Below are 13,831 nucleotides of genomic sequence, written 5' to 3'. Positions count from 1 at the left end.
AACTTTAAGGGATATATATTTCAGTACCTTATATGTGATTGCTCATCTTCATACATAGTCATTTAAGCTTTTTAACATTCTATAATCTTATGGTTATATTTATAAACCAAAAAGATGAAAACGAGGTTAAAAATATATATAAGTATATTTTAGAAATCATAGTTTGTATCTTTTTTGTAATAGGTGGAGCCTTTTAAAAATTTGTGCTTGTGTCATTTTTAAATTCCAGAATGACACAGTAATACCTAATACTATACATTCCCACTTCTGCTTATTTTAATGATATTTATAAGCAAGAAATTATTGATATGTGATGAAGACCTTAGGAAAACAAATAGGAAAGATGGTGATGTAAATAAAAATACTGCTTATGTCCATAAGAATTTAAGAAAAACTAATGTAAAAGCAAAGACTTAGTGTTAGTAACACTAAGTGAAAAATAGGTGTTATGTTCTCTTAAAACTGGCAGTCAGTATAATTAAATACGACAGCCTATGGTTGTCCTATTGCTTGTGGTAAGTTCCTACTGGTCTGAGTCTTAGCTTTCTCATCCATAAAATAAAAGATATTATTACCTACCTTGTAGGATGGATTTGAGAATTCTATAAGGTAATATGTTTTTGGACCTGGAAAACAGGAGGTACTCAATAAATCTTAGTTGTCTCTGAACAGCAAATAGAATATTAACTGTTTTGTAAATGCATGGTCATTACTTTTGGCCAAATTTCACTTATTTTCTTCAGGCTAATAAAATTGTTATTATATGAATTGTGTCATCTAACTGTAAAAACTTGCTTAGATGTGTCCTTATTGGGTGACTGTGAGGAAAAATAACTATTAAAATTTTTGCATAAATTATCTACAGATAATTGGTAAATTAAATATTTTAAGTATTCCCATGCTTCATTTTGCCAATACTAGTAATTAATTTAGATAATACAGATAAAAATAAGAACCTTTATAGGCCACAGTAATGATATGTAGTTTGAACTCAATTTTTAGTAGCGTACATCACAGTAATTTTGTTTGTTTAAAATTATAGTTTACTCAGAAATAATTTAAACCATGAATATAGTTGTGTTTTTTTAAACTTAATAAATTTTAAGTATTTAAGATATTTTCTTGGCTTGTCTATACTCAGTTCAGGAGATTCTCAATCTAACCCAGTTAACCTCTGTTCCGGTTTGCTAAAGCTGCCATTATGCAAAATACCAGAAATGGACTGGCTTTTACAAAGGGTTACATATTTTATTAGGTTACAGATTTACAGCTCTATGGCCACAGTGTCCAAAGTAAGGCATCAGAAAGAGGATACCTTCACTGAAGAAAGGCTGATGGTATCTGGAACACCTCTGTCAGGTGGGAAGGCACGTGGCTGGTATCTGCTGGCCCTTTGCTCCTGGATTCTGGTTTCAAAATGGCTTTCTCCAAAATGTCTCTGGGCTTCAGTTTTTCTTAGCTTCTCTTTCTCAGCTCCTGTGCATTCTTGCTTGTTCTCCCAGGCCGTTTCTCTCTAATTGTCTGGGGGTCCTCTCTTAGCTTCTTTAGGGCAAACTCTGGGCTTCATCTCTTAGCCTAGCATCTCCAAACCTCTTTCTGTCTGCATCTCCAGGCTTCTGTGTCTGTGTTGGCTCTTAGCTTCTCCCAGGGGCAAACTCTGGACTACATATCATCTTCTCTCTAAAATGTCTCTCTCAGATTCTCTGAGCTCCTTCTTTCAATGAGCTCTCTTAGAGGACTCCAGTAAACTAATCAAGACCTACCCTGAATGGGCAGGTCCACACCTCCATGGAAATAATATAATCAGTTTCTATCCACAATTGGGTGGGTCACATCTCCATGGAAACAACCTAATCAAAAGGCCCCACCCAAAAAGATTGAATTAAAAGATCATGACTCTTCTGGAGTCCATAACAGCTTCAAACCAGCAAAACCTCTAAATTATATTTGGGGGTTAAGGTCATCTTTATTTCTCATTTGGACTATTATAGGAACCTTCTAGCTGATCTTGCCTATATCTTCAATCTCTGATCTCCAAATCATCCTGGACTCAGCTGTCAGCTTTTTACCTAAACTGTAGATCTAACTAACCATGTACCCACCTACCACTTAATATCCTCTAGAATGAAATCTCTAATTACACACAGAATAAAGCTAAACTTCTTATTGTGTATATGATCCTCTGTGATTCTGTCCATCCTGTGCTTTAACCACACTGGATTTTGCATTTCCCAAGCATACAGACAGGTGCCAGTCTATGCCTGTTCATTTTATTCTCTGTAAAAAATTATATTTTGAATTTAAAACCCAAATGCAAATTTGGTGGATTTCATCCCTTTACTCCAATCAGAATTATTTCCTCTCTGCTCCTGCAGGATTTTATTTTATAATACTCTAACAGCATTTTCCTTATACTTTTTTGCATCATGATGATATCCATGTCTATCTCTTTAACTAGATTGTAAGCTTTTAGAAAGCAGAATTTTTATTTACTTTTGTTTCTTTGACAATAAAATACTTCAATAAATGTTTGGATGAATATTAAAAAAAAAACACTGTACACTTAGGATGGATTGTATAGTGTGGGAATAAAAGTTTAAATTTTTTTCAAAAGGCAAGTACATTGCACCCATTTGTGAAAATTACTCAAAACAGAATTCAAGTCCAAGAAATTTTTTTAAAAAATATTGACCAGCTGATTTAAAATTTACATGGAAAGGCAAAGGAAACAGAATAGCCAAAACAATTCTGAAAAAGAACAAAAGTTGTAGAACTTACTACCTTATTTTTGAGACTTACTATTAAGCTATAGTAATTAAGACGTTACGGCAATGGCATAAGGATAGACAAACAGACCAATGGAGCAGCATTCAGAAATAGACCCATACACACATAGCCAACTGATTTTCAATAAAGGTGCAAAGGAAATTCAATGGAGAAAAGATAGTCTTTTTAACAAATGGTGCCAGACATTCGAATGCAAACCTAGAGCCATACCTTGCGCCATATATGAAAATTAACTCAGGAGAATCGGAAGAGTATGGCTAAGGGACACGGGTTATTTTGGGGTTGATGAAAATGTTCTAAAAGTAACTGTGGTGATGGTTGCACAACTTTCAATATACTAACAACCAGTGAATTGTACACTTTAAAAGGGTGAATTGTAAGGTATGTGAATTATATTACATAGCTGTTTTTTTTTAAAAAGCAACTCCAAAATTGGTAAGCTGTGCAAACTTCAGGTACAGAGGGAGGGAAAGGGAAAAGATGAGTGACATTTTCTCACTCTCTAATAGCTATCATGTGCCAAACAGGCTTTATAATAATTTTAGTCTTCGGAAAAAGAGAACTTTCATCATTCATTTTTATAATCTTCAGGATAATAGATTAACTCTACTTGGTGGGGAAAAAAAAATGCAGTCACAGAACAAAACAAACAACCACCAACAGCCCAATCCTGATTCTAACTTAGCCAAAATCACTTCATAGAGGCTTTTATTTCCCTAGCTCAATTTACATCCCAACCAATCTGTGTGTCCCACATTGGGCAGAAATTCATACCATAACAGCAGCAAAAGATGTATATTTGTACTGATGTCCAGTGACTCCAGAAGTGTAGGTCCCCTATATTAAGACCTACTAGCCACCAAGTATCATTTAAGGACAGTTTACAGTGTCAACAGCAAAAGATTATGCCATTCCCAACAAAAGCATACCTTGGATATATTGCAGATTCAGTTGCAGACCACCGCAATAAAGCAAATACTGCAATAAAGCTAATCACACAATTTTTTTTTTTTATTTCCCAGGGCATATAAAAGCTATGTTTACACTATACCGTAGTCTATTAAGTGTGCAATAACATTATGTCTAAAAAAACAATATGAGGGCGGGGCAAGACGGCGGACTGGTGAGCTGTATGTTTTAGTTACTCCTTCAGGAAAGTAGGTAGAAAGCCAGGAACTGCGTGGACTGGACACCACAGAGCAATCTGACTTTGGGCATACTTCATACAACACTCATGAAAACGTCAAACTGCTGAGATCAGTGAAATCTGTGAGTTTTTGCAGCCAGGGGACCCGCACCCCTCCCTGCCAGACTCAGTCCCGTGGGAGGAGGGGCTGTCAGCTCCGGGAAGGAGAAGGGAGAACTGCAGTTGCAGCCCTTATCGGAAACTCATTCTACTGATCCAAACTCCAACCACAGATAGACTGAGACCAGACACCAGAGAATCTGAGAGCAGCCAGCCCAGCAGAGAGGAGACAGATATAGAAAAAAACAGCACGAAAAACTCCAAAATAAAAGCGGAGGATTTTTGGAGTTCTGGTGAACATAGAAAGGGGAAGGGCAGAGCTCAGGCCCTCAGGCTCATATGCAAATCCCGAAGAAAAGCTGATCTCTTTGCCCTGTGGAACTTTCCTTAATGGCCCTAATTGCTTTGTCTCCTAGCATTTCAATAACCCATTAGATCTGTGAAGAGGGCCCCCCCCTTTTTTTTTTTTAATCCTTTTTTCTTTTTGTAAAACAATTACTCTAAGAAGCCCAAAACAGAAAGCTTCAAAGACTTGCAATTTGGGCAGGTCAAGAGGAGAGCAGAACTAAGAGACCTCTGAGACAAAACGCAATAATCCAGTGGCTGAGAAATTTCACTAAACACCACAACTTCCCAAGAAAAGGGGGGTGTCCGCTCACAGACATCATCCTGGTGGACAGGAAACACTCCTGCCCTCGCCAGCCCCATAGCCCAGAGCTGCCCCACACAACCCAGTGTGACGGAAGGGCTTCAAATAACAGGCAACACTCCACAAAACTGGGCGTGGACATTAGCCTTCCCTGCAACCCTCAGCTGATTGTCCCAGAGTTAGGAAGGTGGAGCAGTGTGAATTAACAAAGCCCCATTCAGCCATCATTTCAGCAGACAGGGAGCCTCCCTACACAGCCCAGCAGCCCAGAACTGCCCTGGGGTGACGGCACTCACCTGTGACATAGCACAGTCATCCCTCAACAGAGGACCAGGGGGTGCACGGCCTGGAAGAGGGACCCACTTACAAGTCTCAGGAGCCAAACGCCAATACCAAGGACTTGTGGGTCAGTGGCAGAGACAAACTGTGGCAGGACTGAAATTGAAGGATTAGACTATCGCAGCAAGCTTGAAACTCCAGGATCACCAGGGAGATTTGATTGTTAGAGCCACCCCCACTCCCTGACTGCCCAGAAACACACCGCATATACAGGGCAGGCAACACCAACTACACACGCAAGCTTGGTACACCAATTGGACCCCACAAGACTCACTCCCCCACTCACCACAAAGGCAAAGCAGGGGAAAACTGGCTTGTGGAGAACAGGTGGCTCGTGGACGCCACCTGCTGGTTAGTTAGAGAAAGTGTACTCCACGAAGCTGTAGATCTGATAAATTAGAGATAAGGACTTCAATTGGTCTACACATCCTAAAAGAACCCTATCAAGTTCAAAGCAAATGCCAAGAGGCCAAAAACAACAGAAAATTATAAAGCATATGAAAAAAACCAGACGATATGGATAACCCAAGCCCAAGCACCCAAATCAAAAGTTTCAGAAGAGACACAGCACCTGGAGCAGCTACTCAAAGAACTAAGATGAACAATGAGACCATAGTACAGAATACAAAGGATATCAAGAAGACCTTAGAAGAGCATAAAGAAGACATTGCAAGACTAAATAAAAAAAATAGATGGTCTTATGGAAATTAAAGAAACTGCTGACCAAATTAAAAAGATTCTGGACACTCATAGTACAAGACTAGAGGAAGTTGAACAACGAATCAGTGACCTCGAAGATGACAGAATGGAAAATGAAAGCATAAAAGAAAGAATGGGGAAAAAAATTGAAAAAATCGAAACGGACCTCAGGGATATGATAGATGATATAAAACGTCCTAATATAAGACTCATTGGTGTTCCAGAAGGGGAAGAAAAGGGTAAAGGTCTAGGAAAAGTATTCAAAGAAATTGTTGGGGAAAACTTCCCAAATCTTCTAAACAACATAAATACACAAATCATAAATGCTCAGCGAGCTCCAAATAGAATAAATCCAAATAAACCCACTCCGAGACATATTCTGATCACACTGTCAAACACGGAAGAGAAGGAGCAAGTTCTGAAAGCAGGAAGAGAAAAGCAATTCACCACATACAAAGGAAACAGCATAAGACTAAGTAGTGACTACTCAGCAGCCACTATGGAGGCAAGAAGGCAGTGGCACGATATATTTAAAATTCTGAGTGAGAAAAATTTCCAACCAAGAATACTTTATCCAGCAAAGCTCTCCTTCAAATTTGAGGGAGAGCTTAAATTTTTCACAAACAAACAAATGCTGAGAGAATTTGCTAACAAGAGACCTGCCCTACTGGAGATACTAAAGGGAGCCCTACAGACAGAGAAACAAAGAAAGGACAGAGAGACCTGGAGAAAGGTTCAGTACTAAAGAGATTTGGTATGAGTACAATAAAGGATATTAATAGAGAGAGGGGAAAAATATATATGACAAACATAAACCAAAGGATAAGATGTCTGATTCAAGAAATGCCTTCGCGGTTATAACATTGAATGTAAATGGATTAAACTCCCCAATTAAAAGATACAGATTCGCAGAATGGATCAAAAAAAATGAACCATCAATATGTTGCATACAAGAGAATCATCCTAGACACAGGGACACAAAGAAATTGAAAGTGAAAGGATGGAAAAAAATATATCATGCAAGCTACAGCCAAAAGAAAGCAGGTGTAGCAATATTAATCTCAGATAAAACAGACTTTAAATGCAGGGATGTTTTGAGAGACAAAGAAGGCCACTACATACTAATAAAAGGGGCAATTCAACAAGAAGAGATAACAATCATAAATGTTTATGCACCCAATCAAGGTGCCACAAAATACATGAGAGAAACACTGGCAAAACTAAAGGAAGCAATTGATGTTTCCACAATAACTGTGGGAGACTTCAACACATCACTCTCTCCTATAGATAGATCAACCAGACAGAGGACCAATAAGGAAATTGAAAACCTAAACAATCTGATAAATGAATTAGATTTAACAGACATATACAGAACATTACATCCCAAATCACCAGGATACACATACTTTTCTAGTGCTCACGGAACCTTCTCCAGAATAGATCATATGCTGGGACATAAAACAAGCCTCAGTAAATTTAAAAAGATTGAAATTATTCAAAGCACATTCTCTGACCACAATGGAATACAATTAGAAGTCAATAACCATCAGAGACTCAGAAAATTCACAAATACCTGGAGGTTAAACAACACACTCCTAAACAATCAGTGGGTTAAAGAAGAAATAGCAAGAGAAATTGCTAAATATATAGAGACGAATGAAAATGAGAACACAACATACCAAAACCTATGGGATGCAGCAAAAGCAGTGCTGAGGGGGAAATTTACAGCACTAAACGAATATATTAAAAAGGAAGAAAGAGCCAAAATCAAAGAACTAATGGATCAACTGAAGAAGCTAGAAAATGAACAGCAAACCAATCCTAAACCAAGTACAAGAAAAGAAATAACAAGGATTAAAGCAGAAATAAATGACATAGAGAACAAAAAAACAATAGAGAGGATAAATATCACCAGAAGTTGTTTCTTTGAGAAGATCAACAAGATTGACAAGCCCCTAGCTAGACTGACAAAATCAAAAAGAGAGAAGACCCATATAAACAAAATAATGAATGAAAAAGGTGACATAACTGCAGATCCTGAAGAAATTAAAAAAATTATAAGAGGATACTATGAACAACTGTACGGCAACAAACTGGATGATGTAGAGGAAATGGACAATTTCCTGGAAACATATGAACAACCTAGACTGACCAGAGAAGAAATAGAAGACCTCAATCAACCCATCACAAGCAAAGAGATCCAATCAGTCATCAAAAATCTTCCCACAAATAAATGCCCAGGGCCAGATGGCTTCACAGGGGAATTCTACCAAACTTTCCAGAAAGAACTGACACCAGTCTTACTCGAACTCTTTCAAAACATTGAAGAAAAGGGAACACTACCTAACTCATTTTATGAAGCTAACATCAATCTAATACCAAAACCAGGCAAAGATGCTACAAAAAAGGAAAACTACCGGCCAATCTCCCTAATGAATATAGATGCAAAAATCCTCAACAAAATACTTGCAAATCGAATCCAAAGACACATTAAAAAAATCATACACCATGACCAAGTGGGGTTCATTCCAGGCATGCAAGGATACTTCAACATAAGAAAATCAATCAACGTATTACAACACATTAAAAATTCAAAAGGGAAAAATCAAATGATCATCTCAATAGATGCTGAAAAAGCATTTGACAAAATCCAACATCCGTTTTTTATAAAAACACTTGAAAAGGTAGGAATTGAAGGAAACTTCCTCAATATGATAAAGAGCATATATGAAAAACCCACAGCCAGCATAGTACTCAATGGTGAGAGACTGAAAGCCTTCCCTCTAAGATCAGGAACAAGACAAGGATGCCCGCTGTCACCACTGTTATTCAGCATTGTGCTGGAAGTGCTAGCCAGGGCAATCCGGCAAGACAAAGAAATAAAAGGCATCCAAATTGGAAAAGAAGAAGTAAAACTGTCATTGTTTGCAGATGATATGATCTTATATCTGGAAAACCCTGAGAAATCGACGATACAGCTACTAGAGCTAATAAACAAATTTAGCAAAGTAGCGGGATACAAGATTAATGCACATAAGTCAGTAATGTTTCTATATGCTAGAAATGAAGAAACTGAAGAGATACTCAAGAAAAAGATACCATTTTCAATAGCAACTAAAAAAATCAAGTACCTAGGAATAAACTTAACCAAAGATGTAAAAGACCTATACAAAGAAAACTACGTAACTCTAGTAAAAGAAATAGAAGGGGACCTTAAAAGATGGAAAAATATTCCATGTTCATGGATAGGAAGACTAAATGTCATTAAGATGTCAATTCTACCCAAACTCATCTACAGATTCAATGCAATCCCAATCAAAATTCCAACAACCTACTTTGCAGACTTGGAAAAGCTAGTTATCAAATTTATTTGGAAAGGAAAGATGCCTCGAATTGCTAAAGACACTCTAAAAAAGAAAAACGAAGTGGGAGGACTTACACTCCCTGACTTTGAAGCTTATTATAAAGCCACAGTTGCCAAAACAGCATGGTACTGGCACAAAGATAGACATATAGATCAATGGAATCGAATTGAGAATTCAGAGATAGACCCTCAGATCTATGGCCGACTGATCTTTGATAAGGCCCCCAAAGTCACTGAACTGAGTCGTAATGGTCTGTTCAACAAATGGGGCTGGGAGAGTTGGATATCCATATCCAAAAGAATGAAAGAGGACCCCTACCTCACACCCTAGACAAAAATTAACTCAAAATGGACGAAAGATCTCAATATAAAATAAAGTACCGACAGCCAAGAGGAACACTTTGAAGAAAGCACAGGAGCTGCAGATGAGAGACAGTTTGAAGATGGTCGATGAAAGCAGACTCTTGCTCCGGAGAAGCTAAGAGAGGACAAATACCCCAAGAGCAACTAAGAGTGACATTTTTGAGGAGCTGCAGCCTAGAGAGGAACGTCCTGGGAGAAAGCCATTTTGAAACCAGAACTTTGGAGCAGACGCCAGCCATGTGCCTTCCCAGCTAACAGAGGTTTTCCGAACGCCATTGGCCATCCTCCAGTGAAGGTACCCAATTGCTGATGTGTTACCTTGGACGCTTTATGGCCTTAAGACTGTAACTGTGGAGGAGGCGGGGCAAGATGGAAGACTGGTGAGCTGTATGTTTTAGTTACTCCTCCAGGAAAGTAGGTAGAAAGCCAGGAACTGCATGGACTGGACACCACAGAGCAATCTGTCTTTGGGCATACTTCATACAACACTCATGAAAATGTCGAACTGCTGAGATCAGAGAAATCTGTAAGTTTTTGCGGCCAGGAAACCCGCGCCCCTCCCTGCCAGGCTCAGTCCCGTGGGAGGAGGGGCTGTCAGCTCCGGGAAGGAGAAGGGAGAACTGCAGTGGCTGCTCTTATCAGAAACTCATTCGACTGATCCAGACTCCAACCATAGAGAGACAGAGACCAGACACCAGAGAATCTGTGATCAGCCAGCCCAGCAGAGAGGAGACAGGCATAGAAAAAAAAAACCAACACGAAAAACTCCAAAATAAAAGCAGAGGATTTTTAGAGTTCTGGTGAACACAGAAAGGGGAAGGGCGGAGCTCAGGCCCTAAGGCGCATATGTAAATCCCGAAGAAAAGCCGATCTCTCTGCCCTGTGGACCTTTCCTTAATGGCCCTGGTTGCTTTGTCTCTTAGCATTTCAATAACCCATTAGATCTCTGAGGAGGACCCTTTTTTTTTTTTTTTTTAATCCTTTTTTCTTTTTCTAAAACAATTACTCTAAGAAGCCCAATACAGAAAGCTTCAAAGACTTTCAATTTGGGCACGTCAAGTCAAGAGCAGAACTAAGAGAGCGCTGAGACAAAAGGCAATAATTCAGTGGCTGAGAAAATTCACTAAACACCACAACTTCCCAAGAAAACGGGGGTGTCCGCTCACAGCCACCATCCTGGTGGACAGGAAACACTCCTGCCCATTGCCAGCCCCATAGCCCAGAGCTGCCCCAGACAACCCAGTGTGACGGAAGGGCTTCAAATAACAGGTACACACCACAAAACTGGGCATGGACATTAGCCTTCCCTGCAACCTCAGCTGATTGTCCCAGAGTTGGGAAGGTGGAGCAGTGTGAATTAACAAAGCCCCACTCAGCCATCATTTGAGCAGACTGGGAGCCTCCCTACACAGCCCAGCAGCCCAGAACTGCCCTGGGGGGACGGCACTCACCTGTGACATAGCACAGTCATCCCTCAACAGAGGACCCGGGGTGCACAGCCTGGAAGAGGGGCCCACTTGCAAGTCTCAGGAGCCATATGCCAATACCAAGGACTTGTGGGTCAGTGGCAGAGACAAACTGTGGCAGGACTGAACTGAAGGATTAGACTATTGCAGCAGCTTTAAAACTCTAGGATCACCAGGGCGATTTGATTGTTAGGGCCACCCCCCCTCCCCGACTGCCCAGAAACACGCCCCACATACAGGGCAGGCAACACCAACTACACACGCAAGCTTGGTACACCAATTGGGCCCCACAAGACTCACTCCCCCACTCACCAAAAAGGCTAAGCAGGGGAGAACTGGCTTGTGGAGAACAGGTGGCTCGTGGACGCCACCTGCTGGTTAGTTAGAGAAAGTGTACTCCACGAAGCTGTAGATCTGATAAATTAGAGATAAGGACTTCAATTGGTCTGCAAACCCTAAAAGAACCCTACAAGTTCAGCAAATGCCACGAGGCCAAAATCAACAGAAAATTATAAAGCATATGAAAAAACCAGACGATATGGATAACCCAAGCCCAAGCACCCAAATCAAAAGACCAGAAGAGACACAGCACCTAGAGCAGCTACTCAAAGAACTAAAGATGAACAATGAGACCATAGTACAGGATATGAAGGAAATCAAGAAGACTCTAGAAGAGCATAAAGAAGACATTGCAAGAGTAAATAAAAAAATGGATGATCTTATGGAAATTAAAGAAACTGTTGACCAAATTAAAAAGATTCTGGACACTCATACTACAAGACTAGAGGAAGCTGAACAACATCTCAGTGTTCTAGAAGTCCACAGAACAGAAAATGAAAGCATAAAAGAAAGATTGGGGAAAAAAATTGAAAAAATCGAAATGGACCTCAGGGATATGACAGATAATATGAAACGTCCAAATATAAGACTCATTGGTGTCCCAGAAGGGGAAGAAAAGGGTAAAGGTCTAGGAAGAGTATTCAAAGAAATTGTTGGGGAAAACTTCCCAAATCTTCTAAACAACATAAATACACAAAGCATAAATGCCCAGCGAACTCCAAATAGAATAAATCCAAATAAACCCACTCTGAGACATATTCTGCTCAGACTGTCAAATACTGAAGAGAAGGAGCAAGTTCTGAAAGCAGCAAGAGAAAAGCAATTCACCACATACAACAGAAACAACATAAGACTAAGTAGTGACTACTCAGCGGCCACCACGGAGGCGAGAAGGCAGTGGCATGACATATTTAAAATTCTGAGAGAGAAAAATTTCCAACCAAGAATACTTCATCTAGCAAAACTGTCCTTCAAATTTGAGGGAGAGCTTAAATTTTTCAGACAAACAAATGCTGAGAGATTTTGCCAATAAAAGACCTGCCCTACTTCAGATTCTAAAGGGAGCCCTACCAACAGAGAGACAAAGAAAGGAGAAAGAGATATAGAGAATTTTAACATATATAGCACCTTACATCCCAAATCACCAGGACACTCATTTTTCTCTAGTGATCACAGATCTTTCTCCAGAAGGGACCATAAGCTGGGACATAAAACAAGCCTCAAGAAAAAAGAAATTTTTTTTTGAATATACTCAAAGCACATTCTCCAACCACAGTGGAATACAAATAGAAGTCAATAATTTTTGAACTATAACTCCACTATTTACTTCCTACATGATATAAAATACACAAACTCTAATGACAAATCAGTGGTTTTGAACTCATTGTAAAATACGCAATTTTAGACAACTATATAAAGGTGGGGGAATGAAGCAGTATAGGAACATAGTTTATGTGTCCTATTGAAGTGAAGGTGGTATCAAAGAAAAACAAGATTGATATTGATTTAAGAGGTTAATTTTAAGCCCCACAGTAGACACAAAGAAATTATCAGAGAATATAACCATAGAGATGAAAAGTAGAGTTTGGGTTAAGAGAAATGGGGGAAGGGGCAATGGGGAGTTAAGAAATGAGTGTAGGGTTGCTGCCTGAGGTGAAGGGAAATTTCTAGTAACAGATGGTGGGAAAGAGCACCACAACATTCTAAATGTGACTAATCTCACTAATGGAAGGCTAGGGAGGGGGTGGAATGGGAAGATTTAGGCTGTATATGTTTCCACAACTGAAAAAAAAAAAAAAAAAAAGACAGTCTAAATAGATAATTGAATGCTAAGGATGAACTTGGAGGGGACTGGAGGATAGAGGACAGGTGGCTCAAAGGGACACAGTTGAGACATAAGGAAAAGGAAATATAGAATGTAAGCTTTGTATCATTGTTGAATCTCCTATACTTCTTAGCTGCGCTTAATGGAATTGCACAAAAGAATGTTCTTGTTCATGTGAAGTGTATATGTGAATTATAGTGTATGTTCAAGGATGTGTGCAGCTGACTCTCATATGTTCAGAAGACAGAGCAATAGATGATGGATGATAGATAAGGAGGGAGGGAGGGAGGGAAAGAAATAGCGATGTGACAGCATGTTAAAGTTGGTGGATTGAGCTATCAGGGGAGGGGGGTCAGGGTATGACGGAAATCTGTGTATGGGGTTAGTATTGTTTTTGCAACTGTTCCTATAACTTTGAATTTATTTCAAAATAAAATTTAAAAAAAAGTAAACTTGAAGAGTTTATCTTGAAAGTTTCCTCTTATCGATTACTATGTCATTGAACTTTATCAATGCTTTTACATTGGCATGTCATGCAATACCTTTGTTGTGATATATTTAGATGTGTTCCTTTGACTTCTGTTACTGGACCAAAAGAAAACAGAAGTAAAGTAGTATTTCTTAGTAGTGACATGCCTATAAAACAGGAAGGCAATTATTCTTTTATTTAAACTGTAATTTTGGACACCTCTGAATGGTGGTTAAGGTTTTCTTTTCTGAATAAAGAAGCTTTTACCAATATAGAAAAAGAAAA

At 39.2% G+C, this 13,831-nt stretch overlaps 1 protein-coding gene across 2 annotated transcripts in view; it reads right to left on the bottom strand.

Annotated features, from left to right (window-relative positions):
- UBAP1 (ubiquitin associated protein 1) overlaps nt 1-13,831 on the bottom strand; it is a 94,754-nt gene that overhangs the window by 44,939 nt on the left and 35,984 nt on the right. The window contains exon 1 of one of the 2 annotated variants that reach the window (XM_037851305.1): nt 580-599. The exons of the other annotated variant lie outside the window; for it this stretch is intronic. The gene's annotated coding sequence lies outside the window, so the exon portion shown is untranslated. Of the gene's footprint in view, nt 1-579; nt 600-13,831 lie in introns of those variants that run through there. 2 annotated transcript variants of the gene reach the window in all.

The sequence above is a fragment of the Choloepus didactylus genome, chromosome 10, assembly GCF_015220235.1.
Source record: "Choloepus didactylus isolate mChoDid1 chromosome 10, mChoDid1.pri, whole genome shotgun sequence".
NCBI lineage: Eukaryota > Metazoa > Chordata > Mammalia > Pilosa > Megalonychidae > Choloepus > Choloepus didactylus.
This window is presented reverse-complemented; position numbering and strand designations above follow the sequence as displayed.